This window comes from Zootoca vivipara, chromosome 3 (assembly GCF_965207765.1).
Source record: "Zootoca vivipara chromosome 3, rZooViv2.hap1.1, whole genome shotgun sequence".
In the NCBI taxonomy this organism is placed as follows: Eukaryota; Metazoa; Chordata; class Lepidosauria; order Squamata; family Lacertidae; genus Zootoca; species Zootoca vivipara.
In genome coordinates, this window is record NC_142586.1 from 26,164,542 (window position 1) to 26,192,254 (window position 27,713).

The 27,713-nt window shown below is 43.5% G+C and overlaps 1 long non-coding RNA gene across 1 annotated transcript; it reads right to left on the reverse strand.

Annotated features, from left to right (window-relative positions):
- Positions 1-3,162: 3,162 nt before the first annotated feature.
- Positions 3,163-27,111, reverse strand: LOC148686191 (uncharacterized). The gene is made up of 3 exons (XR_015948871.1): positions 26,841-27,111; positions 13,586-13,771; positions 3,163-8,465 (listed from the first exon to the last, which is right to left on the reverse strand). It is a non-coding gene; the product is annotated as an uncharacterized LOC148686191 (long non-coding RNA).
- Between the last annotated feature and the right edge of the window lie 602 nt (positions 27,112-27,713).

Below are 27,713 nucleotides of genomic sequence, written 5' to 3' on the forward strand. Positions count from 1 at the left end.
GTCCAAAACGTGGCTCTTTTTGCCATAATCGCTGTGCTGGGATAGCTGTGCTTTAGTACTATTTGTGTAAAACAGCGTCCCGGTGAAATGTGGGCCAGGAGTGGAGAGAGAAAAACGCACAGAGAGAGAGAGAGAGAGCAGCCCAGACACTGCTGGTTTATTAAAGTGCCCTTCATTCACCTGCTCCATCCAAATCAAACAGCTCTGATTGGCGTTCCGTCTTGTAAAACGGGTATTGTGTGAGCAGTGGGCAGCTGGAGTCCTCTGAGAATCTTCACTTGTCAGAGATGAATCAATCATCTAGAAAGATGTCAGCATCTGCCCAAACCATTTTATATTAGAATAAATGGCAGATGGTGGTGTTTTTATATTTAATCAGTTCCACCAAATGCAGTTTCATCTCTTATAAAACTAAACCATCTGCAGCGTGTAGGTGTACAGATCTAGCTAAATGCCCGCTTCTCTTAAAGGTAAACGGTACAAGTTAGTGGCAGCATTTTGGCACCATAAACAACAGGAGGAAGGGGAGGGGGGAGAGATTTGACTTTTGCTTTTTAAATATCAGTGTGTTCTTGCAAAGGCTTTCAGTGTAATCATGCCAATAATTTATGTGTAGTATCAAGGCCCGTGCTTAATTCATAATTTAGATGGCACATATCTGCGTCACCTCCCCCACTATGTATGTATGTATGAACATACATACTTTTAATTTATTTATTTTGCAAAGGCCTTTGGTTGTGCGCAATGAAGTTTATTTACTTCGCTCTGGGTGTAATATTTGTCCATCTGCAGGCCAGTGTGATGAATCTTTTACTTGGAGGGAAGTCCTGCCAATGTGACAGGTTGCAATGGACACTTACCTGGAAGTGAGCTAGATCGAAACAGGACCTCCTTCTGAGTAAACATGTATAAACTAGCACTTACCTTTAAAAGGTTGTACTGTTATTCCCCGATAAGTGAGCGCAGAATGAATTTTAAAACTTTTTTTCTCATTGCTTTAATCAATTGATTTTACTTAGCATTTTATTTTTCAAATGTTGATTTAAAAAAATATCATTTTTCGTCATGAGCATTTTTCCTCATTGTTTTCAGGGCAGGGAGATGCTCAAATCCTCTACTTCAGGGATGAGGATACCTGTGGCTGCCAACTCAACAACTTCTGGATTTTCACTTTGGGGAATATGGCAGCCCTATCTAGACTACAACTTTCATTAACCCCAGGGGTGCCAACTTGAATAAAATATGGGGGGGGCTAAGTAAGCCCTGCCCTGCATAATTGATCACATGATGCAGTGCATGCACACCATTTGAATGGCAATGACCGCTCCCCACATTAAATGGGGGGGTGACTTTTGCGTGGTTGCGCGCAGCCCCCCTGGAATCCAGAGCGGGTACCTGGTAGTTTGGACTGGCTTCATCCTCCCCAGGCTGGATACTTGGGTCTCCACCTATCTCAGTCAACCGCCCAATCCTGCCTGGGGAGGCGTTGCCAGGGGATCAGCAAGGTAAGGGGAGGGACCATACAGCCCACACAACAGAAGGTGAATCTTACCTGGGAGTCAGATCCAGAGCTTCTCCCACCCTCCACTCCCTCATTTAAGTCTACTTCTGCAGGTTAACCTCTTTTCCACAGGCATGTGGGTGCTGCTACGTCAGGGCCGCTGTTGAAGGGCTGGAAATGAATTTTCCTGCATTGATAGATTTCGCCTTTCCCGTAGCAAAACATCACAACTTGGGCGGTTTCAGGCCTTGGGCAGAATCCTTTAGTCTATCTTCCTAAATGGGGGGGGGGGTTTGAAGCTGTGTCCCACGCCCCCTTTGCGGCGGGGATACCAGGGTTCCCCGTTAAAGGGGTCTTAAGGGGAGGCATTGGCCATACACCAAGAGGTTGTCATTGCTATCCCCTCCAGCGGCAGCGAACTGGGGGTGGGCTCTCTGCTTGAACATATGTTCTCCAGAGCCAGCCCAATCCCCACACATTCTGGATAACCCTGAAGTCTCCCTGATCCCCGGCTGGGGACTGGGAGGGATAAATGCCCAATGCCTGAGCCAAGGTCTCCCTACATCAGAATCTTAATAAAGTTGTGGCCAATTTTAATCCCATAACACGTTGTCTTGAGTCATTAATCCTCTCAGGGGTCCCCTGGGGTTTGGGGGGCTCTGCCTGTCCACGCAATGCCCATCAGCTTTGGGGGCCCAGTCCCCTCTAATATTTTATTCGGGGAACCGAAGGGACCTTGGCCCCTAGGAGTTGGATCCTATGCCCCTTCCCATTGGCACGGCTGGCTGGGGCCAGGAAGTTGCCTTTTACCAAGTGAGGCTGCTGGTCCATTTAATCCAGTACTGTATTGTCTACACTCTCCCATGTTCCAGGCAGGAGTCTCTCCCAGCCCTACATGGAAACGCCAGGATTTGAACCTGAGACCTTCTGAATACAAGGCACATTTGCTACCACTGAGCTACAACCCTTCTGCAAAACCAATGGGAGTCTGGAGAACTACAGGTCCCACCCCCCCCCCTGCTCTCACCATATAGTATATGTTTAGCTGCAGAAAGGCATGGTTTCTACCACTCCCAGTTAATCTTCCTTCCTTCCTTTCTTTTTTTGGTCACGATTTCTGAGTAGAGCAGGTTGGGTACGTTGGCTGCATGGTATTTAACCAAGATGAAAAATAAAAATAGACACCCACAACTTTAACGTAGATTATCTTTTGAGCGCATACGTCTGAGTAGCACCATCTGGGTGGGGTTTGACCAACAGCAGGTTAGAGAGCTGATTTCAAATACAAGCAGATGGATTTCCCCTTACTTTTGGCTGTATGAAGCAAGTACACATCTTACCACCAACTGGACTATTTGTGAGCAAGTAGCATCGTGGAGAGATCAACTATTTCAATATATTGGACTGTGTTCCAGCGTATGCTTCGGCTGCAGCATTTTCTGATGCTTCTCAATTCTTGGCAATCAACTTTTTGAATTGGAGTGTTTAGTATGTTCCAAGTCCAGTATCCTACAACAAGTCAGAGGACATTTACCCCTTCTTGTTGGTGAACTAAAGTATATGTGCAATAACATTACTAAGCTGCTAAGAAAAGTTTGGATTTCTTTAAGCATGAACAAACACACAAACAAACACACAGAGAAATACTTTCTTTTTTAAAAAATTACCATCTAAGACTGCAGTCATGTATCTAGAACTATGCATCATTGAACCCAGTGGGAACTTTTAAGATGGTCAAAAACTAAGGATGATTCTAGGCCACTACTATTTTTGCCTGGGATTCAGTCACATGGCAACAAATTCAGGTTGTACAATTATAGTGGATTTGGCAGTCCTGTGCACAAAGAAAAATGTAAAATCCCGCTTATCAGATCAAAAGATCAGGAAAGGGCCAGGAAAATGCACTGGCAAGTAGGAATGTGGGTTACCATCTACAGTCATACCTCGGTTTAAGTACGCTTCGGTTTGAGTACTTTCAGTTTAAGTACTCCGTGAACCTGTCTGGAACGGATTAATCCACTTTCCATTACTTTCAATGGGAAAGTTCGCTTCAGGTTAAGTATGCTTCAGGTTAAGTACAGACTTCCAGAACCAATTACACTCATACTTTGGGTTAAGTACGCTTCAGGTTGAGTACTCCATGGACCCGTCTGGAACTGATTAATCCACTTTCCATTACTTTCAATGGGAAAGTTCGCTTCAGGTTAAGTACGCTTCAGTTTAAGCACTCCACGGACTGTCTGGAACGGATTAATCCACTTTCCATTACTTTCAATGGGAAAGTTCGCTTCAGGTTAAGTACAGACTTCCGGAACCAATTGTGTGCTTAAACCAAGGTACCACTGTACAGTATTCAATTTGCATTGAAAGGCAGACATGCACAATTTGCATTTTCCAAAACAATATGTGGCAGGTCACACTCTGGACTTTGTTTTCTCAGCTGGGTGGGAACAGCGTGATCTGAAAGTGGGGGATCAGCCCCTTCTCATGGTCAGATCACTTTCTGCTAAGCTTTAGGCTTTCAGCACCTTTTCCCCTCAGCAGAGGTGGGGGACCTATGAGATCATCATCCATGAGAGGTCTAGAAGGTGGCAACACAAGAACAGGCCTTTTCTGTGGTGGTTCCCTGTTTGTGGAATGCCTTCCCCAGGGAAGTTCGTCTGGTGCCTTCATTATACACCTTTAGGTGCCAGGCGAAAACATTCCTCTTCAACCAGGCCTTTGGCTGATTAACATCCAATGCCCTTTTAAAAGTGTTGTGGGATTATTGGTTTGCTTTGTTCTTGTTTTTTATTACGCATTTTGTGTTTCTAAGGTCGTATTTTTACGTTTTGAGCCGCCCTGAGATTTATGGGTACACAAATTTCATAAATCAATAAAATACAATAAAATAAATAAAAAGCCAGGATCTTCAGAAGCAGCAAGTTTTGCTCTCAGCTACATATAATTGTGTATCTTAACAGCCTAATGCATATAAACAACACCTCCGATTGCCAAATACATTTCGACCATACGGATGTAATTTACCTATCAATATGTGCCACTGAAGAAGACCGTATGGTCAGAATGTATTTGGCAACTGAAAGTGCTACTTGCATAAGGATGTTAAGTGGCACTCTCTTCTGTCATTAAAAAGACCCCTAAGGATCGGTATTGGGGTCTGTGCTTTTGAGCTTGTTCCTAAATGATCTGGAGTTGGGGTAGACAGCAAGGTTGCCAGGTTTGCTTGTTTAGGGTGGTTAGAACAAAAAGGGATTGTGAAGAGCTCTTAAAGGACCCCTCCAAACTGAGCGAACGAGCAGAACAGTGGCAAATGCAATTCAATGTAAACAAGTGTAAAGTGATGGTGTTGGGGCAAGGAAAAAAAATCTTAATTTCACATATACACTCAAGGGGGATGAACTGGCATTGACTGATCAGGAACAAGACCTTGGGGTCATAGCAAACAGCTTAATGGAGATGTCGACCCAGTGGGCGGCAGCTGTGAAAAAGACAAATCGCATGCTAGACATTACTAGGTCGGGAATTGAAAAATAAAACTGCCAATATCATAATGTCGTTATGCAAATCTACGGAATACTGTGTACTGTTCTGGACGCCTTACCTCAAAACGGATATTGTAGAGTGGGAAAGGGTTCAGAAAAGGGCAACCAAAAGGGATGGCGCAACTCGCCAATGAAGAATGGTTGCAGCGTTCAGGACTTTTGAGTTTAGAGAAGAGGCAAATAAGAGGTGACATGATAGAAACTTATAAAATTATGAATGGCTTGAAGAAAGTGGATTGGGGGGGATCTGCCCCTCTCCTAACACTAAAACTGGTTGGCCAGGGGTTCTTGTTATGCTAAAACATTTGTATTTCCTCATTCGGTTCAGAAGCTGTTTTACCTTACTGTCTTGTTTTTGATTGGTATATACTGTACACAAATACGTTGAGCAAAATTTACAGGGTAGGGTTGGTAGGTCTTTTGTTATGCAACAAATCTGTAGATCAAACAACAGGTCAATAAGAGCTGACTGTTCGAGACAGCAGTCCAATCAATGGAGTCTGGGATTAACCCAGAGCACTGAAATTAAATCCTGCTCCTGGAGCTATATCTGCACTGACCACCCACTGCTTTGGAAGATAGCCTTGAATGTGTGTGAAGCCTGGGGCAGCTACCCTTGCTTCCCCCCCCCCCCAACACCACTCCAAATGGCCTATCACATAGGCCATGGGTAAGGAAACTAAGGCCCGGGAGCCGGATGCGGCCCAATCGCCTTCTAAATCCGGCCCGCAGATGGTCCAGGAGTCAGCGTGTTTTTACATGAGTAGAATGTGTGCTTTTATTTAAAATGCATCTCTGGGTTACAGTATCTGTGGGGCATAGGAATTCGTTCAAATTTTTTTCCTTCAAAATATAGTCAAGCCTCCCACAAGGTCTGAGGGACAGTGGACCAGCCCCCTACTGAAAAAGCTTGCTGACCCCTGCCATAGGCACTGGCTCCTGGGGGCCAAGGCATTTTGGGCCCCCAGTGGTTTTTTTAGGGGGCAAACCCCCTTAATGTTCAGGCGGCGTTCAGCTCCTCCACCTGGGTCCTCACAACCTCGTGTGTGCAATATCAGGACATTGTATGACCTCAGGGTATTGCGTGACATTGCACACATAATACCAGGACATTGCACAAATAATACCTCAGTCGTCTGGAAAAGCTTGCACCTCTGCCTATCACCAACTCTCTTCATCCCCAACCACTAGCAATGTACAAGGCAGGGGAAGGCTGGTATGCTCTAGCCCAGTGTTTCCCAACCAGTGTGCCTCCAGATGTTTTGGGACTACAACTCCCATCATTCCTGACCACTGGTCTTGCTAGCTAGGGATGATGGGAGTTGTAGTTCCAAAACATCTGGAGGCACACTGGTTGGGAAACACTGCTCTAGCCAACAGTGGCTCTTCAAGGTCTGCGCCGGAGAGCCCTTCTTAGCCTTGTCAGCTAAGATCCTTTAAGTGGCAATGGGACTCTGCTGCGACCTTGCTCTATCTGCCTCTGTATTTTTCTCCGGACCTGATGGAGCCTGGTTTGGGCATTCACATCTATGGCATTTTCATGACTCGAATAAAAAAGAAGACTAATAATTGTGCAGAGACACCCTAAAAGAAATCACAACATCAGCCAGCAGTATGTGGGGGGTTTGAGTTCAGTTGGCTGATTATTATTTTTATAGGAAATTCACAGCTTGCAGCTTTTGGCTAAGCAGGCTCCTACCGGCACACCCTTTAACTGAGCCAACCAACCACACAGGAAGACCACCTCTGCTGAGAATTCAGTGCATATAGAAAATGACAATATGTCACGGGGATTATGTAGAGAGCTCTCCTGTTGTCCTAATGCAACATGGAGTGGCCCTGTGATGCCTGTCGGGGCAAAACTTTGTGAGTTCCCTTCCCCCCCCTTATTTGAGGCAAATAAATCGCAAGGCCTACATGGCTCAGCTAGGTGGGCAAATCAAGATGACAGAGACAAAACCTTTGGTTCTGTGCTCTGAGCCAAAAAGAGACCAAGTGCATCACTGATTTGAGGAGGCAAAAGAGGGATCAGTGAGAAATGGGGTCCCATTAAAACACAGACCTACCTAATTCACATTTTCTGAAACAATATGCGAACCGAAAGAGACATTCTTCAAAATTTGCACTTTTACAAGTTTTGCAATGCGGTTCTCCAACGTAGCTATGTGTACAAAAATGCATATACTAGAGGGGAAAGTGTGCATGCACTTATTAGTGAAAATGACATACAGAAATGCATTGCACAGTATCGGGGGAAATTGTTTTGCAAAAAAAAGTGTATATTGGTCCAAATTGCATAGAAAACGTATATATTGGGATAAATTTGCTCTAAAATACTGGTGAGTGCACATGAGGACATTTTTATTTTTAAAAAACTCACGTGTGGAAATGGGGAGAACTGAGTGTACAATTAGAAAAACTAGAAACTGAGAGAAACTGAAATAGATAAATTCTCCCAACATGCTATGGGGCAACAAGACTAGCAGTTGAATCTTTCTTCAACACTGGTACAGGACAGCAGGCTAGCATAGTGGGCACAGAGGAGGCCACACAACAACCACAGCTCTGGATCTATAGAACTTTTCACCACAAATTAATATATTTGGTACAATTTGATGGTGGGCATGAGACTTTACATCTCTGAATCTGGCTTTGAATGCTCCCCAATGGGGAAAATAACCCTGACGTGTACATTTAAAAAAATCATTTTGGGGATAAGACTGGTCTAAAGCCTTCTCTCACACATGACAGTTTTCGCTCTACAAATAGTCTTTTGTTTTAGTTCAAACATGCAATCCCTGACCTGCAATCCAAAATGGCGCAGGAAAAATATTTACCTCGTGATTCTGCCCTGCAGATTCCAGAAGGGAGGCCATTTTGAAATGTGCCGAATTTCATTACAGCTGCAGTTCGACATGCATTTCCTTTGGAGTAAGCCACATGGACCTCAGTAGGATTTACTTTTGAGTAAGCATGCATGGGATTGGACTGGTAGAGGTCAATCCCGAAATTGTCGAAGCACTCATTACACTGTGCTTCAACAGAATCCATGCTGTGAAAATTTGCCGCTGATTGTAAATATGATTCGCTAATGTTCTCTGGATTGAATTGTACTGTGCTCTTTCCCCCTCTTTCCATCTTTCCCCCTGCATGTAAATTGATCTACTGCGTCAAAACAGTACCATTTAAAACAAAAGGGGTTGATTTATAGCCGGTCCCTAGACTCATAAATCACACCTGCAGTATGGGGCTCCAGAACCCCTGTGTTCTGCCAGCATTTACCTTTTATAAATGGTCGGGGCTTACCTCCCATTGTGACAGAGCCTAATACAATTGCATTCTTCTCTCCCAGCATTCCCTCTCATTATTCCCACTGGGGAATTCAGACCTCGTTTTTGCATCCATGTCAGGTTTCTTTTCTTAAAAAGAAAAACAGGAAAAGAAAAAGGAACGTTGAATTAAATATGTACACTTGTATTTTGTAGCTCTGCTACTCTCAGGCATGTGAGGTTGGGCCTCCACCCCACCCCTTTGAGTTACCTATCAAGAGAGAGAGAGAGAGAGAGAGAGAGAGAAAGAAACAGATTATGTTATGATAAGGTAACTATTTTGAACAAAAGTGGCCGTATTTCAAAATATCACATGCAGAGATACCTGCTTTGGCCTTGATGCCTTTAAACGCTGGTATTTGACCCTATATCTTTCCATTTCCTTGGTCCTATTAAACAGGTTTTACCTGCAAGGTGTGTAAGAGAAGTGGGGGGGGGTGGATACAAATCTACTGGTCCTATCCAACCCTTTTCTGTATTGTGTAACGCAATAGATAGTTACTAGGCTCCTGAGAAATTTCGACCTGCTTTGGCACCAAGCATTTGCCCACTCAACATTTCCTACTGCTGATAGTTTATCAGCATTCCTCACACACAAATCAATGGGCAAGAACATATATTTATTATTGCTACTGGTATTAAATTCAGACTACTCATCATTCCACAAGAGCCCAGAGCAGTACAAGAGCCTAGGGCAGCCTTCATGATGGACTTGGCCAGGCTAACCAATATTCACCTTCTTACTGAATAAGACCTAAATGCTAAGGGTTATATCCCATGCTGCATGAGCAGAGTTCCACTCACACAATGGCGGTACCCCTTCCTCTCCTTGCGCTCCCCCAAAATCTGCTCTAGAGGGTCCCCCAAACCTCTGGAATAAATTTGGTGGAAGTGTTGGGAACAGCAGGAGAGAAGAGAAGAGGGATTTTTGTTGTTGAAGTCTGCACCCCAAGTGGAAAAGCAGTGTTGGATCCAACTCTAAGTCCCCATATCCCTGCTCTTCCAGCAGCAAAGGAATGCTTAGGCCTTCCAAGGTGTCATTAGGTATGTGCATTGTGGTATGTCTTCAACAGCAAACAATCAAGTTTGTTGAGCATTCATCCTGATTTGTTTGCACAGACTTTCCACAGAGGTTAGACAGTGTTGGCTATTTAGTGAGCATTCCTTTTTTATTTGTTTGCACTGGGGGAATTATACAATGTTGCATCAAGCATTACCTTACACTTCCAAGTGCATTCTATTATTATTATTATTATTATTATTATTATTATTATTATTATTACTACCCCCCCGCCCATCTGGCTGGGTTCCCCCAGCTACTCTGGGTGGCTCCCAACAGAATATTAGAGACATGATAAAACATCAAACATTTAAAACTTCCCTAAATAGGGCTGCCTTCAGATGTCTTCTAAAAGGCAGATTTCCCTGACATCTGATAGGAGGGTGTTCCACAGGACGGGCGCCACCACCGAGAAGGCCCTTTGCCTTCCTAATCACAAGAAGTGAGTTTGGGGGGAGTGGCTTTGTTGCTCCAAAGCACCAAATCAACTTTAATTACACAGCCTAGTTTTGATTGAATCTCCCAGCTCTCAAATAGCAACAGTCTGGAAGCACTTCAGGAAACCTATGTACATGGCTTGTACCGTGATGGAATCTCCTCTCACATAGGTTTCAAAAGACTAGAACTGAAAAGCTAAGGAGCTGTATCCATATATATCAAGAAGCAAATTCTTTACTCAATAGAGGTCTTTAGCCTCCCACCACCCACCCCACCCCACCATAGCTGCCAAGTTATCCCTTTTTTTAAGGGAATTTCCCTTATGCTGAATAGGCTTCCTCGTGAGAAAAGGGAAAACTTGGCAGCTATGCACCCCACCAACCATTCACACATTAAAATAGTGGCATTCCTCTGCATTCTTCAACATGAATGAGTGGGGCCAGGGGCAGAGAGCTGAATGAAGGATTTCCCTTGCTCCTTCCCCCATTTAATTGACACATGAAAAAGATAGTCCAGCTAATCTCTAAAAACGGTAATCCTTACAGTCTGAAATTGTTTTAGAAGAAAATCCAGGCGCCCTGACAAACAGGCTGAAAGGCTTTAATTGAGCAATGGCCTGGATCTGACCCTTATCCTGATCTCAGGGCCGGTCATACGTGCTCCAGAAGGGCTATCCAATAGCGAAGCAGGATTCCATACTCAGCATTCCATTTCACTTACAAAATCTTTATTCAGGAAATTTATTCTCTCAGCTATGGTGATGGGAATACACTGTGGTTTTGTTTGTTTGTTTGTTTGTTTTGCTTATCCAGACTTCTAAGTCAAAAATGGCTCATTCCAGATTCTGCATTTGGACTTTGTAACACCGCTGATGTATATATCACACGCAGGGCCAGATTTAGGTTTGATAAGGGCCTAAGCTAGGGACCCAGGTGGCGCTGTGGGTTAAACCACAGAGTCTAGGGCTTGCTGATCAGAAGGTCGGCGGTTCAAATCCCTGCAATGGGGTGAGCTCCTGTTGCTCGGTCCCAGCTCCTGCCCACCTAGCAGTTCAAAAGCACATCAAAGTGCAAGTAGATAAATAGGGACCGCTCCGGCGGGAAGGTAAATGGCGTTTCCGTGTGCTGCTCTGGTTCGCCAGAAGCAGCTTTGTCATGCTGGCCACATGACCCGGAAGCTGTCTGCAGACAAACGCCGGCTCTCTCGGCCTATAGAGCGAGATGAGCGCCGCAACCCCAGAGTCGGACACGACTGGACCTGATGGTCAGGGGCCCCTTTACCTTTAAGGGCCTAAGCTACTGAAGGTAATGGGGCCCTTTATATGTCCAGCCGTCCTTTGTCAACAACAAATTGTCACTGTTTGTTTGTTTGTTTGTTTGTTTGTTTTGTGTGTGTGTGTGTGTGTTGAATATATACTATATGGTAATTTATGGACCTAATAGGTATCTAAAGCCATTTGCACATGTTGCCATGCAACCAGTCCATGCAGAATGTAGGCAACCTATATATAGAAATGAGCAAACCAGTGATATTTAAGGGAGCAGGCTAGCAGACAGGGCCCATTATTAACATCAAAGGAGCCTACACAACACAAAACACTGTTGCTGTATGTAGGTTTTATTTTATTTGTTTTTTATCTTACATTTTGGAAATGTACATCCAGGTTTTTTTTTCTTTAATTTTTTGGGGGCCCCCAAGAGAGTGGGGGCGTAAGCTATAGCTTATATGTAAATCCGGCACTGATCACATGCACCATGTGGACGTTGCTTACAGCTCCTCTGCCACTACCGCCCCAATATGTCTTCCAAACTGCACGGGATTATAAAAATGCTTGGCGCACTTTATCACTTAAAGTGAAACAAAGAGGAATGAATAATTTGCCATAATGTAGATTCCGTCACATCTGCATAGCAAGGTACAGGTGTAGATGTAGAGATATCCCTGACAAGGACCATACAGTATGTGCAATGATGGCTGGATGCTGAGCGACTCTGAGTGGGTAGACTAGGAAAAGGCTGGGGTTTGATTGGAGTGAACGAAATCCTGAATACTGACTGGCAGTGGCTCTACACAGATTCAGGCAGGGATCTCTCCTCCTACGTGGAGATGCTGGGGAATGAAACAGGGACATTCTGCATTCAAAGCAGATGTTCTACCATTCTGCTATGCCCCTTCCATAGGCCTCAGGAAATTATATCCTTCCTAGAATCAGTCCCCACTAGGGATGGGTGAATCTGTAAATTTTTGTTTCTTTTGGTTTCTCATTTTTCCAGTCTTAAATTGAGTTGTCCACATTTTCACATCAGTCTGTTGTTGTTTTCCATTTCATGACAATTCATCAGCATTTTAGTGCCAATTTACCACGACATGCATATTTTTGCAAAGCCGTTTTCCCTTATATAGTGCATTCTGTATATCATTTTCACTCACAAAGGCATTTCTGTGCATCTCTCCCTAAGTGTGTGCATTCTTGCACACTTTGCTTGTCTGGGGAACTGCAGTGCAAAATTCAGAGAAGTGTGAAATCAGAAGGTGCCTGATGTAAGGGATGTACTGGTCATGGGCAAACACTTACCTGTGCAGGTGTTATATGCAGCCAAAATCACTTTTTAAAAGGCATTTAATCTTTAATTTGATCTTAGTTTTTAATTTAAAAAAACCTAAGATCATGGCCACTGGTTCCATCACCTCCTGGTAAATAGAAGGGGAAGAAATGGAGGCAGTGAGAGATTTTACTTTCTTGGGTTCTATGATCACTGCAGATGGTGACAGCAGTCATGAAATTAAAAGACGCCTGCTTCTTGGAAGAAAAGCAATGACAAACCTAGACAGTATCTTAAAAAGCAGAGACATCACCTTGCCGACAAAGGTCCGTATAGTTAAAGCTATGGTTTTCCCAGTAGTGATGTATGGAAGTGAGAGCTGGACCATAAAGAAGGCTGATCGCCAAAGAATTGATGCTTTTGAATTATGATGTTGGAGGAGACTCTTGAGTGTCCCATGGACTGCAAGAAGATCAAACCTATCCATTCTTAAGGAAATCAGCCCTGAGTGCTCACTGGAAGGACAGATCCTGAAACTGAGGCTCCAATACTTTGGCCACCTCATGAGAAGAGAAGACTCCCTGGAAAAGACCCTGAGGTTGGGAAAGATGGAGGGCACAAGGAGAAGGGGACGACAGAGGATGAGATGGTTGGACAGTGTTCTCAAAGCTACGAACATGAGTCTGACCAAACTGCGGGAGGCAGTGGAAGACAGGAGTGCCTTGCGTGCAGTGGTCCATGGGGTCACGAAGAGTCGGACATGACTAAACGACTAAACAACAACAACAATCTTTATACAACTGCTCTGTGGGCCTTGTGTTTTATTTAAAATAGTGATCACTTTGGCAAATTTGGACTTGATGCAGTGTGGTATATCCTTGGAGAGTGAGATTGGTAGGTATTGTCATATTATCACCACCATTAATTAAGGATTAATAAAACAGAAATTCAGACTGAAGTCGCACTGTGAACTTCCTCAGAACAAGTTGTGTTTGTTTCCTTTTAGCACAGAAGTGGCATAGCAGTGTAGACTCCCTAGAGATGCCACAGCTATTTTCAGTGGTGACAAGCACCCACCCAAAACATGACTTCTAACCTGTTCAAACCTCTTGGAATACTAAGCAGAAACTCTTTCTCCATAAAGCAAACAGAACAAATAACACACTCACCACTAATGCCCTTTTATTCCTGTAGCATCTGCCTCTCTTTCTATGGCATGCCGGGTTCCAAGCTGATCGTGTGGTTTTCCACTCATAGATTTCAAAGGGAGCTGGATTAGACCAAATACGCTCTCAGTCTGGGGCATGAGATTCCGCAGGGAACTGTGCATTTAAACCAAGGGTGATATACAGCATCTAATTAGAAATGAACAACAATAGAAGAGCAATGATTCATCCTCAATACATTATGATAACTCTTATTAGCGATGCAAAGCCATCTCATCTATGCTTTGGTTATCAACTCAGAAATTATGAAGTAAATTAGGTCTTCAGCAAACTGATGTAATACTGGGTGTGTGTGGGTGTGAGGGTGAAAAATAAAGTTCAAGCATATAAAATGTTATTTTACATTAAATGAACCTGCTTGATGGGAGGAAGGAATACGTCTACGAACTGCAAAAACATGTTTTAAAGGCACAGGAAATTGTTTATGAAGTTCAAATGGAAGTTCGAATGTGTTTTAAACAACCACAATTACCCTAGTAGATGGCAGGATCCAGACTCAATCAAGACTGAAAGCAGCATGTTGAGGATGAACATGATTAATTTCAGGTTGTGGAAAGACCACATTTTTGTGTTACCGACAAGTTAATGCGCATGCAGCATGAGAGTGGAAGTCTAGCCCTCTTCCAGGAACTCTGGAAATTGTAACTCTGTGGGGGGGGGGAATAAGGGTCTCCTAACAACTCTCAGCATCCTTACAAACTACAACTCCCAGGATTCACTGGGGGAAACCATGACTGTTTAAAGTGGTATTATGCTGCTTAAAATTTATAGTGTACACAGGGCTCGATTGTGGGAGCGACGGGAACAATGGAGGCGGGAGATAGAATTGAATATCCTGGAAGAGGGCATTGGCTAGTTTGCTGCAACCCTGAACACACTGGAATATTTTGTTACAGATCTTGTCTTTTCTGTTATCTGGGTGGTACTTTTCCGTGGAACCAGTCTACACATTTTAAATAAAGCTAAGCATATCTACTGTGGCAACAACAGGTCAGTGTGTCTGGCAGAAGGTTGGTGGTTCGAGCCCATCCAGGGATGACTGTGGGCAGGGTTTGGACCAGAAGATCCCTGGGGTCACTTTCAACTCTGCAGTTCTATGATTCTGTGATTCTACTTATCCTTTGAGTGGAGTAAGAAGCGATAAAAATGAATGTGGTGAGACAAGAACCGGCTTCAAGTCCACCCTCAGTCATGGGCCAGTCACTATATCAAATGTAAAAAAAAAAAAAAAGGTAAAGGATTCCTGGATGGTTAAGTCCAGTCAAATGGGGTGTGGCGCTCATCTCGCTTTCAGGCTGAGGAAGCCGGTGTTTGTCCACAGACAGCTTTCCAGGTCATGTGCCCAGCATGACTAAACCGCTTCTGGTGCAATGGGACACGATGATGGAAATCAGAGCGCACAGAAACATTGTTTACTGTCCTGCTGCAGCAGTACCTATTTATCTACTTGCACTGCCATGCTTTCAAACTGATAGGTTGGCAGGAGCTGGGACAGAGCAACAGGAGCTCACCCCGTTGTGTGGATTCGAACCACCAACCTTCTGATCAGCAAGCCCAAGAGGCTCAGTAGTTTAGACCACAGCGCCACCTGAGTCCCTGCATTATAAATTAATGAATAATAAACCAACAGATCCTAAGGAAATACAGAACTATTATTCTGCCAACTATGTATAATAACTTCTTTTTCATTGTCCTCTCATCAACACATTGTTAATTCTTGCATACTCTCTTGTCCATTGCCATGGTTCCCAACGTTGGGGGGGCAATTTGATTTTTAAGGGGTGCATCAGGATTTTAGAGATGCTTAGGTGGGGTAAGGCCAAAAAAGGGTTGGGAACCACTGGTCTATTGCAAGACAAATCATATACTGATAGTGATCATCTACAAGTCAGGCACCATAAAAATATTTTTGTACAAATGCATTTCCTTCTCTGCATCGATTCTGACAGGGCTCTAAATGAGGTGCAGATAGATTTGCTGGGATTCTTTTTTATAAACTGAATATTACAAATATATAAGCATTTGCACATGTTTATGCCACGTACTTATATTTTGGGGGAAAAACATAAATATGTGACCTGCTTCCATAATGCAGTGCTAATAAAATATTTTAAAACAGCAGGCTTCAAGAGGGATTTGCAATAGGAAAATTACAATAGTGTAATTGCATTAAATTGTTTTTCATAAGACTATTGCTTTCTTTACTTATAAGTAGTGTTACCTTTTTAGTGTCCTTGATTAAATAATGTTAAGCAATTAATTGAACTATTTAATTTTAGTGTCCTTGATTAAATAATGTTAAGCAATTAATTGAACTATTTAAAATTTTAAAAGATGATGCTGTTAAGGTGCTACACCCAATATGCCAGCAAGTTTGGAAAACTCAGCAATGGCCAGAGGATTGGAGAAGATCAGTCTACATCCCAATTCCAAAGAAGGGCAGTGCCAAAGAATGCTCCAACTACCGCACAATTGCGCTCATTTCACACGCTAGCAAGGTTATGCTTAAAATTCTACAAGGCAGGCTTAGGCAGTATGTGGACCGAGAACTCCCAGAAGTGCAAGCTGGATTTCGAAAGGGCAGAGGAACCAGAGACCAAATAGCAAACATGCGCTGGATTATGGAGAAAGCTAGAGAGTTCCAGAAAAACATCTACCTCTGCTTCATTGACTATGCAAAAGCCTTTGACTGTGTCGACCACAGCAAACTATGGCAAGTTCTTAAAGAAATGGGAGTGCCTGATCACCTCATCTGTCTCCTGAGAAATCTCTATGTGGGACAAGAAGCTACAGTTAGAACTGGATATGGAACAACTGATTGGTTCAAAATTGGGAAAGGAGTACGACAAGGTTGTATATTGTCTCCCTGCTTATTTAACTTATATGCAGAATTCATCATGCGAAAGGCTGAACTAGATGAATCCCAAGCCGGAATTAAGATTGCCGGAAGAAATATCAACAACCTCAGATATGCAGATGACACAACCTTGATGGCAGAAAGCGAGGAGGAATTAAAGAACCTTTTAATGAGGGTGAAAGAGGAGAGCGCAAAATATGGTCTGAAGCTCAACATCAAAAAAACCAAGATCATGGCCACTGGTCCCATCACCTCCTGGCAAATAGAAGGGGAAGAAATGGAGGCAGTGAGAGATTTTACTTTCTTGGGCTCCTTGATCACTGCAGATGGTGACAGCAGTCACGAAATTAAAAGAAATTTTCTTGGGAGAAAAGCAATGACAAACCTAGACAGCATCTTAAAAAGCAGAGACATCACCTTGCCGACAAAGGTCCGTATAGTTAAAGCTATGGTTTTCCCAGTAGTGATGCATGGAAGTGAGAGCTGGACCATAAGGAAGGCTGATCGCCGAAGAATTGATGCTTTTGAATTATGGTGCTGGAGGAGACTCTTGAGAGTCCCATGGACTGCAAGAAGATCAAACCTATCCATTCTGAAGGAAATCAGCCCTGAGTGCTCCCTGGAAGGACAGATCGTGAAGCTGAGGCTCCAATACTTTGGCCACCTCATGAGAAGAGAAGAATCCTTGGAAAAGACCCTGATGTTGGGAAAGATTGAGGGCACTAGGAGAAGGGGACGACAGAGGACAAGATGGTTGGACAGTGTTCTCGAAGCTACGAACATGAGTTTGACCAAACTGCGGGAGGCAGTGCAAGACAGGAGTGCCTGGCGTGCTATGGTCCATGGGGTCACGAAGAGTCGGACACGACTAAACGACTAAACAACAACAAAAGCAATTAATTGCAATTTTGGGTTGCCAATCATCTAAATGATGGGGTAAGCAGCAGCAGTAATTATTATTATTATTATTATTATTATTATTATTATTATTATTATTATTTACTTGTACCTTGCCCATCTGACTGGGTTGCCCCAGTCACACTGGGCATGAAATTAGCAGCTGCTGTGTAACTTAATTGAATAAATTTGGTTCTGCATCATATAAAAGACCAGCCACTAGACACCCTGAAAAGCTGGTCTCAAAGGATGCCTCCACATAAGGGAATTATTGTGTTAGTTTTCTTGGTTATAGTACTACTGCTTCTGTCTTTGTTTCCGACATCCTTTTACACTGCATTACTTGTGGCATTACGCAACTGTAGCATTTTGATCAATATGCTCCCCTGTCATACTTAATTTCACTCACACCAGTGGATGTGGTGTGACACAAGGCATGTCACCATCACCACCCTTTATGCACACGGGTGCTTCTGCCCCCCCCCTCCCACACATCACATGTGAAAATGGCTGGAAAGAACAGCATGCTGGGATACCATCCCAATCTTCATCCTGCGATTTTCCAGTTTAACGGAGATGCAAGCAATTTTTTTTTCCTGGAAGCAGTTAACAGGAAAATGGGTGCTTAATGTCCACTAGAGTCACAGAAATGGCAATATTCTGTCTCTCTCACATGCTTTGCAATACTCGCTGTTCAGCAAACCTGCAGGGCATGAACAAAAGATAGCCCACTTGCATTTCCCAACTTATTTTTAGCCCCAAGTTCAGTTCCAATCTTTTTTATCTTTTTGAAATTATGAATTTCCAGTATGGCAGATAAGAGATCAGATATGTGCGGAGTTCTTACCCATCTCTTCAAAAGGAGAGCTGCTGACGGTCTACTGTATTATAATGGAAGTGGCGCTTGAATAACAATAGAAGGAACAGGCCTATTATTGCCTTAAGCTATAATTAGTTTTCTGTCAAAGAAGTAAGCAGATTTCAATCAGAACTGTGTTTTTCTAAAAAGAAAAAAAGGATCTTTGCAGCAGAATAAAGTGATTAATTCTCCTCTCGCAGAAGTCATACCCCTAGATTGCTTTTTATGGGACTGTACAAATGTATAGAACTTTTACACATTTCTAGAATGAGCGATGTTGTTGTTGTTGCCTACTTAACTGTCACAGCTATCCACAAAGAATCCTGGGATCTGTAGTTTTGTGAGGGTGCAGAGAATTACCTGATAAAGATCCATAATGTCCCTCACAGAACTACTGTTCCCAGAGTTCCCCAAGAGAGAGAGAAATCAATGTTCAAATCAATTTAAATTTGGGTAGCATAGGGACACCCTTAGTGACACAGGCGGAATCTACACATATATAAAAACTGTTCTGGAAATGCTTTTTTTTAAGCGTTTTAAAAAATATATTGAATTTTCCATAAGGCTCACCATTGACATCTAGTGTCACATTGTATATTTGCACTTAAAACACACATAAAATGTTTTAATTGTAATTGAGTCCAAAGTTACAAAGTCATGGGAAAAGCAGGGAAAACAAAATGGCTGCCAGGTTGTAAATGGATTCCAATGCCTTAAATCAGGGGTCAGCAAACTTTTTCAGCAGGGGGCCGGTCCACTGTCCCTCAGACAGACTATATTTTTTTTGGGGGGGGGAATATGAACGAATTCCTATGCCCCACAAATAACCCAGAAATGCATTTTAAATAAAAGCACACATTCTACTCATGTAAAAACACGCCGATTCCCGGGCCAGATTTAGAAGGCGGTTGGGCTGGATCTGGCCCCCAGGCCTTAGTTTGCCTACCCATGCCTTAAATATTTCAGAGTTTATAAATGCTGAAAGGCAGCAATGAAGTCATGGATCACTAGGAAGTACAAAGGAAAGAAAACTGGTGTGTGTGTGGTTTTTTCCAGTGACTGAAACTTGAAAATGGAGACATTAATTTCTCTTCTGCCAGCTCCTTTGCTAAAATATTAGTTTAATATTATTTGAGAGATTCATCTCCTTCTCACCCTCCTCTCCCCTCCCTGCTCTTTGTTGGCATCTCATTAGAGCCCATTAGTGCAATACTTGTTACAGTTCATTTAGGGAGGGGGGCGGAATCATTAAACACATGTCACTTCAAAACTGTGCGACATAACATGAAATTGAAATGACCTTCGTTCTGGCACGGAGCAGCACTGACTTAGAGAGAGCACTCCTGAATTCTTTAAAAAAAATAATAAAATGTTACTTAGCCTGATAATAGAATTCCAGCAGCATGCCAAGACAGTGAAGGCCATTACCTACTGCTTGATAGCAGAAGTCTGCAGATTTCAGCTAGAACAAAGGCATTAAAGGTTAGTAACCCTTCCTTGTGAAACTGAACTAGAAAAGGGTGAGGAGAATTGCAGGGGGGACTAGGAAGGAATATAACAGAGAGAGAGGACAAGGGTGAAATTAAGAGTCTCAGGCTGTTTTCACACCATTCAGTTAAAGAATCCTGGGAACTGTCGTTTGCTAAGGGTGCCAAGAGCTGTAGCTTTGTGAAGTCTAACTCAGGATTCTCGGGAAATGATAATGGCTTTAAACCATGGTGTGTACGCAGCTTCAATTGCGGGTTTTTATTCTGAATTTAAGGTTGTGGTTGCTTCAATTTGTGTTATAGATTTATTACCGCATTTTTATCTATAACCTTTTCCTCAAGAGGAGCTCTGGGAATTGTACGCAGCTCCCACCCCACCATTGGAAGGAACGCGGGTGGCGCTGTGCTCTAAACCACAGAGCCTAGGGCTTGCCGATCAGAAGGTCGGTAGTTTGAATCCCCGTGATGGGGCGAGCTCCCGTTGCTCGGTCTCAGCTCCTGCCCACCTAGCAGTTCGAAAGCACATCAAGTGCAAGTAGATAAATAGGTACCGCTCTGGCGGGAAAATAAACGGTGTTTCCATGTGCTCCTCTGGTTCGCCAGAAGCGGCTTAGTCGTGCTGGCCACATGACCCGGAAGCTGCCTGCAGACAAACGTCGGCTCCCTCAGCCTATAGAGCGAGATGAGCACCGCAACCCCAGAGTCGTCCGCGACTGGACCTAATGGTCAGGGGTACCTTTACCTTTACCCACCCCACCATTACTCCTCGCAGCAGCCTATAGGGTAGATTAGACTGAGAAACAGTAACTGGCTTTGCGCAAACAAATCAAGATGACTGTTCAATAAGCGGGTCATCTGGAAGCAGCCCCAAGTTGTAATGCTCTAAACACAACACCACACGGGCTTTTATTATCGTTGCATGCAGCGCATTGGAGATTGCCTTGGGCACTGGGAAATGTGGAAATACGATTTTTGATTTAGTAAAAAAAAGAAGAACAAATGCATGAGGATATAGATCTGAGCCCAACAATCAATTGAGCCGATAGTCGTCATTTGATTAAAGTTGCTTCCACATGGGAACACTTTAGCACTCTAGAAGCTTTGATTTTTCTCAACAAGCTGGAAGTGAAAGAAGAAAAGGGGTGCCAAGTAGTATTTAATATTATGCCCTATTATTTCCTTCTCTCATGCCCAAGATCCTTCTACACAGAGGCGTAGCAAGCCCAGGTGGTACCCGGTGCAGAATTTTTTTGTCACCCCCCCCCCCAATGCGGCTCTGGCTCTGGCTCTGGTGAAAAGTGAAGAACAATTGCAGAAAAACTAGAGCTTACAGATCAAAACCGACTTCAGATATTTAATCAGCATTGAAAGAACATATAAGAACAGTTGAAAAATCTCATGCAACAGAAAATAAAATAAAAATTCCCCAGTGGGGGGGTGTCGAGTGTCACCCCCCTCCAGGGTGGCACCCGAGGTGACCTGCCCCCATCGCCCCCCCTTGCTACACCACTGCTTCTACAATGTTTACCCACAGGTGATTCCCACATGCCAAAAGTCCTTTTCCAATTATAATTAAAAGCTTCTGGTTTGTTGATTTTGCCCATTTTATTGCTTCCTGTTCTGTGTGGTTGTGTGGTAAGTGACAAATTACCCAAAGGGTTCAATTCTGTACATTAGAGATTGCCAACAGGTGCCCACATGTGCCATGACACTGTGAAAGCCTTCTTTGGCATGCCTGGGCATAATGGAGAGAAGCAGCGCCGACAATACTCTCTCTAATTTTGTGTTATGCCGTGCCCTTATCACAGCCATGTTGTGTTATTCCAAATCTCCATGGCAGCCATTTTGTGACTAGCTCCCGCAACACTTTTCCAAAATTCAAAATGTACCCACTGGTCCAAAAAGGTGGGTGACCCTGCTATACATGTTTACTCAGAAGTAAGCCCCACTGACTTCTATGAGACTCCCCAGAAAACATGTTTAGAATTGCAGCCTGCATTGCCCCTTATTAATTAGCTTCCGATCCATGCTGGGAAAGGTGTTAATTACTGGTTTCTTTGCATTATTTTCATTTTATTTCTTTGCACTTAAGCAATTAACCCTGACTTGCTAATTAGAATCATCTGTCTATGGAATTATATGGTTGAGGAAATGGCACAAACCCTAAATCTCCTGTCTAAATCTTAACACGGGTAAATCATGTATCGGTTTGGTGATGAGCTGGCAATGGTGGAATAGGGGCATTGAGTCTTCAAGGGGATATTCCTTTTTAAAATAAAATATTTAAACGCTGCTTTTTTAAATAAAATATTTAACCCTCACAAGGCAGGATGTGAGGAAATGAACAGAATACAGCATGAGGGCAAAGTGAGATGATATTGTAGGTGTGAAGTTTCCAATGAATGCATTTATTCTGTGTTTATAACTACGTTTAATAACTATCCGCCTGTAGACAGCAGGACCATTTAAATAAAAAAAGCTAAATCTAGGTGTAATACTCACTGTACGCCATATTCAGAGTAGCCCCACTGAAATCAATAACTTGCCTATTAGTTTTACTTAGTCTACTCTTGAGTATGACTAACATTGAATATATCACCCATAGTCTCACTTGGCACCCGTGTGTGGATGCCCTTTTTATTTCTTGGTATCTGTTCACTAGATGGTGACAGTGAGCTATGGCAAATTCAATGTATTTTTCAAAACGTTTTTGGTTTTTTAAAGCATTTTCACAGCGATGTTTTTTTAATACATGTGTAGATTCCACTTCAATGGTGCGGCAAGCTCCACTGCCATGAAGACGCCTTCTGTGCCCGGTATAGCAAGAAAAGCCATTGAACAGGGTGTTTTGGAACAGTGTGTTAATGACTTTGGCTCTGCTGGATCCAAAGAATTATGGATTTCCAGAGTGACCCAATCCTCAGGTCATATTTTCCCCTGAACAAAAGCTCTGGTCGCTTCAAAAACTCAACTTTAAAGAGCTATATTTGCAGCTATCAACAGTCCGTGGAGTGGGCAGAGCAGGTACTAGTGCAATTAAAAACAAAACCAAGTGTCATAACCTTGCCAAACCGTCTCCTCATTGCCCAAGGTAGGCACCTCAGAAACATCCACCAACCTTGCATCATGTCCACCACATCAATGAAAGAGAAGGAAGGAGTGTGCTCAATCTGTTCCTGAAACTACCATGATTATGCAAACTATCACAAGTCCCCCAATTGTTGCTAAACAAATTTTAAAATAATGGGAGGACAGGCCTAACCAACAAAAATGCGAGGACAGACCATGCTAGCTATGCCGTAAGTTACTTCAAAGCTCATTTCAAGCTCTCATAGATCTTAGAAGCTGCAACTTCAGAACTCAGTCTAGGCAAATAAGAATGTTTAGACTGTGCAGAAGATGTTCTACAGCTTCAGGCGTGTCACTCCGATGCTGAGGGTCATTAACTTTCTGCATAAATCGTTCATTCCCCCCTCGGCTTAGGATCTCCCCTCCCCACTGTCAAGCTGCAAAACTCCAAGACAAAGACATGACTGGTTCCTCAGATCTGCTTGAATGAGGGGGTCCATTGCTACTCCACCGGGTGTGCTTTCTAAGCGTTTCCGACAGTGGCCCTTCTCTTAAGGTCTAGAAACACAAAAGACATTTTGTAATTGCCATGCCTTGAAATCGAATTGGTGATGTTTCAGTGCATGACCCATAAAGGAGAGCTGTGGGGAACGCACATGTGTTTGACATACACTTTCCACCTCTTCAAGACTTACAGATGGAATCAAGATGTGCGAACAAGGCTTCCCAAGCAGAGACAAGGGGATCTCAAGGTACCTGGCAGAGTGCCATGTGTCAGAGTTAAAGGAAGCAGATACGGCATGGGGTTTGGGACCCGCCTAGGTGCTGCTGACGATATCAGATTCCAGAACCTTACAGCAATAGGACTTTGCGAATAATGAAAAGCAACACAGCAATTCCTTTGGGAGAGGCTGGCTGCCAAATGGATGGGAATGTTAACGAGAGTGTCTTCTCCATTTTGGAATGTAATAACGATTGTTTGATGGGGCTGTGTGCTTTCCTTTATTTGCTGTCCTTTATTAGAAAAAAGAAAACTCCATACCAAATAAAAAAGAGAGAGAATAATTGTGTTATTGGCATATGAGCTGTGAAACCACCAGCAACTGTTTCGTGCAACAAACAACCTCTGTAGAACTTGTAGCAGAAATTTCACGTGCCACTGTTAAGTGATAGGAGAATGTTATAGAGCATGAACGTGCCGTTATCAGCAGCCTAAACTGATCTACTGCACAGTAGTATCATTGAAATCAACATGACAGCTCCCAACAATAAAGTATGAGTTATTCACAGTGCAATCCTGTGCATATCTACTCAGAAGTCGTTCTTATTAAGTTCCTTTAAATTCAAAGGGATTAACTCCTGGGTCTGCTTGTATCTGGCAACCACCTTAAACACAGCATCACTTAACGCTAGATGACGATTTGTGCACACCTGCCATGCCTTCCTCCTTTTTGCCCAAGGATATTTCTGGATGCAGAAACAGTATGGGCAGAACCAATGACCTGGTTCTTTCCTACATATATGTGTTTAAGAGAATATTGTGCATATCAGCCCCATAGGTAGTGTGGGACCTAAAGTCCACTCACAGTAAATCTCACTAGTTGGAGCTAGTGATATCAATGCTATAAAAAGATGCACCAGGCAATATCCGTCTGTTTGCACAGCACCCACAGGCAACTCTCTCAGTACCGTGAGAGAGCACATTTAACCAGTACTATTTTACTAGAAAAAGAGGTGCCGGAACTCACTATGAACGCCTCCCTTGTTCTCTTATAACGGCAATGGTGCCCAACTGAGAAGTGCCAGAACTGAGTTCCGGCGAGATCCGGCTGAAAAAAAGCCCTGCATTTAACCCTTCACACACACACACCATTTTTCTTGCCCTAATTTAATGTGCTATTACTTTCTCAGGCGTATGGGGGGGGGGGGAGCAGCCCTAATATGAAGTAGAAATTTCCCTGCCTTCCTTGCTTACATAGCATTCAAGAGTGAATTAGCCATCACTGATCCACCAGGATAAAGGTTGAGGGGATTTCTAGGCTTCTGCACTTGATTGACAGGCATTGATCCACAAAGGAAATGAAACCCACACATGCAAGCAAACAAGGGCTGGAGAACGGGATTTGGGGCCTTAGAAGCATGACGCCAGCAGGTAAAGTTAACTAGACCTTATAAACATCCAGCCAATATGAGTAATTTCCATCTCAATACAAGTAATGTCCCTCCCATGTAGGGAGATGGGGCACGTAAGCATTAGAGCATATATTTTATAGGAAGTTCAAAACATACAAGGAGGGAAGACACATGCATAGCAAAATTCTGAAAACATCTTTTCAGACAACAGCCCGTCTTCTTTCCAAAAGTCTTCCCATAGTCTTCCCGGATCCTTAGCTACAAGTGCAGCTCCCGAGAGTCCACCTGCAACTTTTAACCCGCCATGAGAAACAAGCAACCCTCATATATATGAAGTATTTCTAGAAAGCAGAGGGCACTCTCCAAATGCACTGGCAACCTCATTAAAGTAGGACATTGCGGTCTTGTGCCTTCTACTTGTTTTCCTGCCACCGGCTATTCTCAGCTGATATGGTGGTAAATCTATGTCCCGATTTTACCATTTCAGAGACTGGAGCTCACATAATGGAATGTTCCTCCATATAACCAACTTAGGACTCAGCTACACCGGCAGATAAAAAGCACTTGATATGCGTTGCATATGCATTATAACATCGTTATAACATCGTGACACCAGATGGTGCTGTGGAGTTCCATTTTTGCCAAACCTGATTTCTCATACAAAGTTTACAATACGTTTAACTGAAACGTTTCTTTGATGTGTCTAGATCCAGCCATAGTAGCAGCGGCTGTGGTGCGGTGGGGCTGACATCTAAACACCTGAAGTGACTCCACCGATACTGGCTGGTCATTGGTTGAAGAGTTTCCTGTTCCTAGCTTGAGCAACATAGTCTCTTCCTGGGCTCTGTTGCAATCCTGTATCCTTGGTTATTCTTTGGCCCTGGGCTCACTCTCTGATCCTGTCTCCTAGTTTTTCTTTGATTGGCTTTTTTGGCCCAGACGTCTGGCTTGTTTCACATCTTTTGGCCCAGGGCCCTGCTCTGATTCACGTCCCACGGAAATCTAGTGAAGGGGAGGACAACATGGTGCCTCCATTTTACTGGCTCCCATCATCCCTGACCATTTTGGCATCCAACAATAGCTGGAGGGCATTGGCTTCCCCAATCCAGATCACAAGCTTCCCACTTGGGGTGTGGGAGCCAAGGAAACCATGGGGTGGAATTCCAACTAGGAGTCCCATCAGCAGAAGTCCTGTGCAAGGACTTCCGCTTACGCAACAGGGATTCTCCCCCTCCTCCCTCCATATGCCCCTGAAATTGGCAGGGGTGGGGCGTGGGGTGGGGTAGGGAGAAGCCCCAGAACAATGTATGGGAGGAGGAGAGGGTGGTTGTTCCATATGGCAATCTGCAATGTTTGCCCTGATGGACCGATGACTTTAATGCAACACTGAATTCCTCCCCGTGTGAGGTTGGGGGCAGGGCTAGCACTGAGTGAAGGTTTCCGAGAACTAGGCTTCTATCACTGTGGGGGATATCCGACATTTAGCACATTATCCCAAAAGCTGTGTAACATCATCAGAAAGCCAGCTCAAGATAAGGGCACTGCAGGATGACTGAATAATATATGAAAGCAGCTGCTCGTCAACAAATATGACAAAAGTGTGTGATTAGCTATGATTTATTACTCATTTTTACAGTAATCATCTTTACTTTCCCACCTTTTTTTCCCAAGGAACAATGCACAGTGGTTCAAACAATCCCTGCCTTGAACTGATTTGGTGCCAGTTTTATGGTGTACACTGCAGACTTAGGCAAATAAAATGCTTAACCGTTTGTTTCCCTTCACGACGATTAAGCATTACATTGGAATACCTAGTTAAGCGTTGGCTATAAGCCAGAATAGGAAGCTATGACAGGAAGCTATGCCTTTATACCATAATCAAGACAGGTTCCTCACCTCCACAAGGTGACAAGCAGGTGTCTTCCTATACACAACTTCTCAGTTGGGGCAGGTGGGGTTAGGTCCTCAAGCAAAAGCCATGGTTTAGGGTCTTAAGCAGGGCTGAAACAACAAACCATGGTTAGCACCAAATATAGTTTTATTTATTTTTTAAAAAATACTGTGTGCACTTACACAAAAAGACATTACCAAAACAATGGGGGGGCGGTAAACCTTCATTGTACACAGATAAGGGAGGAAAGAAGGGGAAGACAGGATGGAGAGGAACCCTAAATCAGTAACTAACCCTGACTTAAAATGTGATTCTTAAGCGGCCTTATACCACTTTTTCCATAGGAAGGGCCCAATAATCTTCCACCCTGTTTCCATTTAATAAAGTAGCAGTAAATATAGTTAAGCCGGATGCCTGCACAGGGCCCCTCTGTCGGATTTGAACTACCATAGTTTTCCGTGTATAAGATGAGGATTTTTAAAATGAAAAAATAATCATAAAAATGGAGGAGTCATCTTATACACAGATAGTGCATAGGGGTGACAGTGGATTGGTTGCTGCCACGAGATGAACATTGTCAGCGTTGTTTTGGCAGGTGATTGGTGACTGCTGCAAGGGCTGGTTTTGATTGGCTGTCGCAGCGGTAATCGCGCGGGCGATATGCGGCTGCTGGCGTCGTGGAGGTAGATGATCGCTGGCAAACACCCCTCTGCACAATCTCCCCCATTTTCCTAAATGTGAGTCCCCAAAAATAGGGGGCGCCTTATACACGTTATACACAGAAAAATATGGTAGTTCTATTTGGCTTATTAAATTAGCCTTCAGCAAGTTAACCTTTCTGCATTCTTCCATTTCATATGAATAAAGTCCGAATGGAA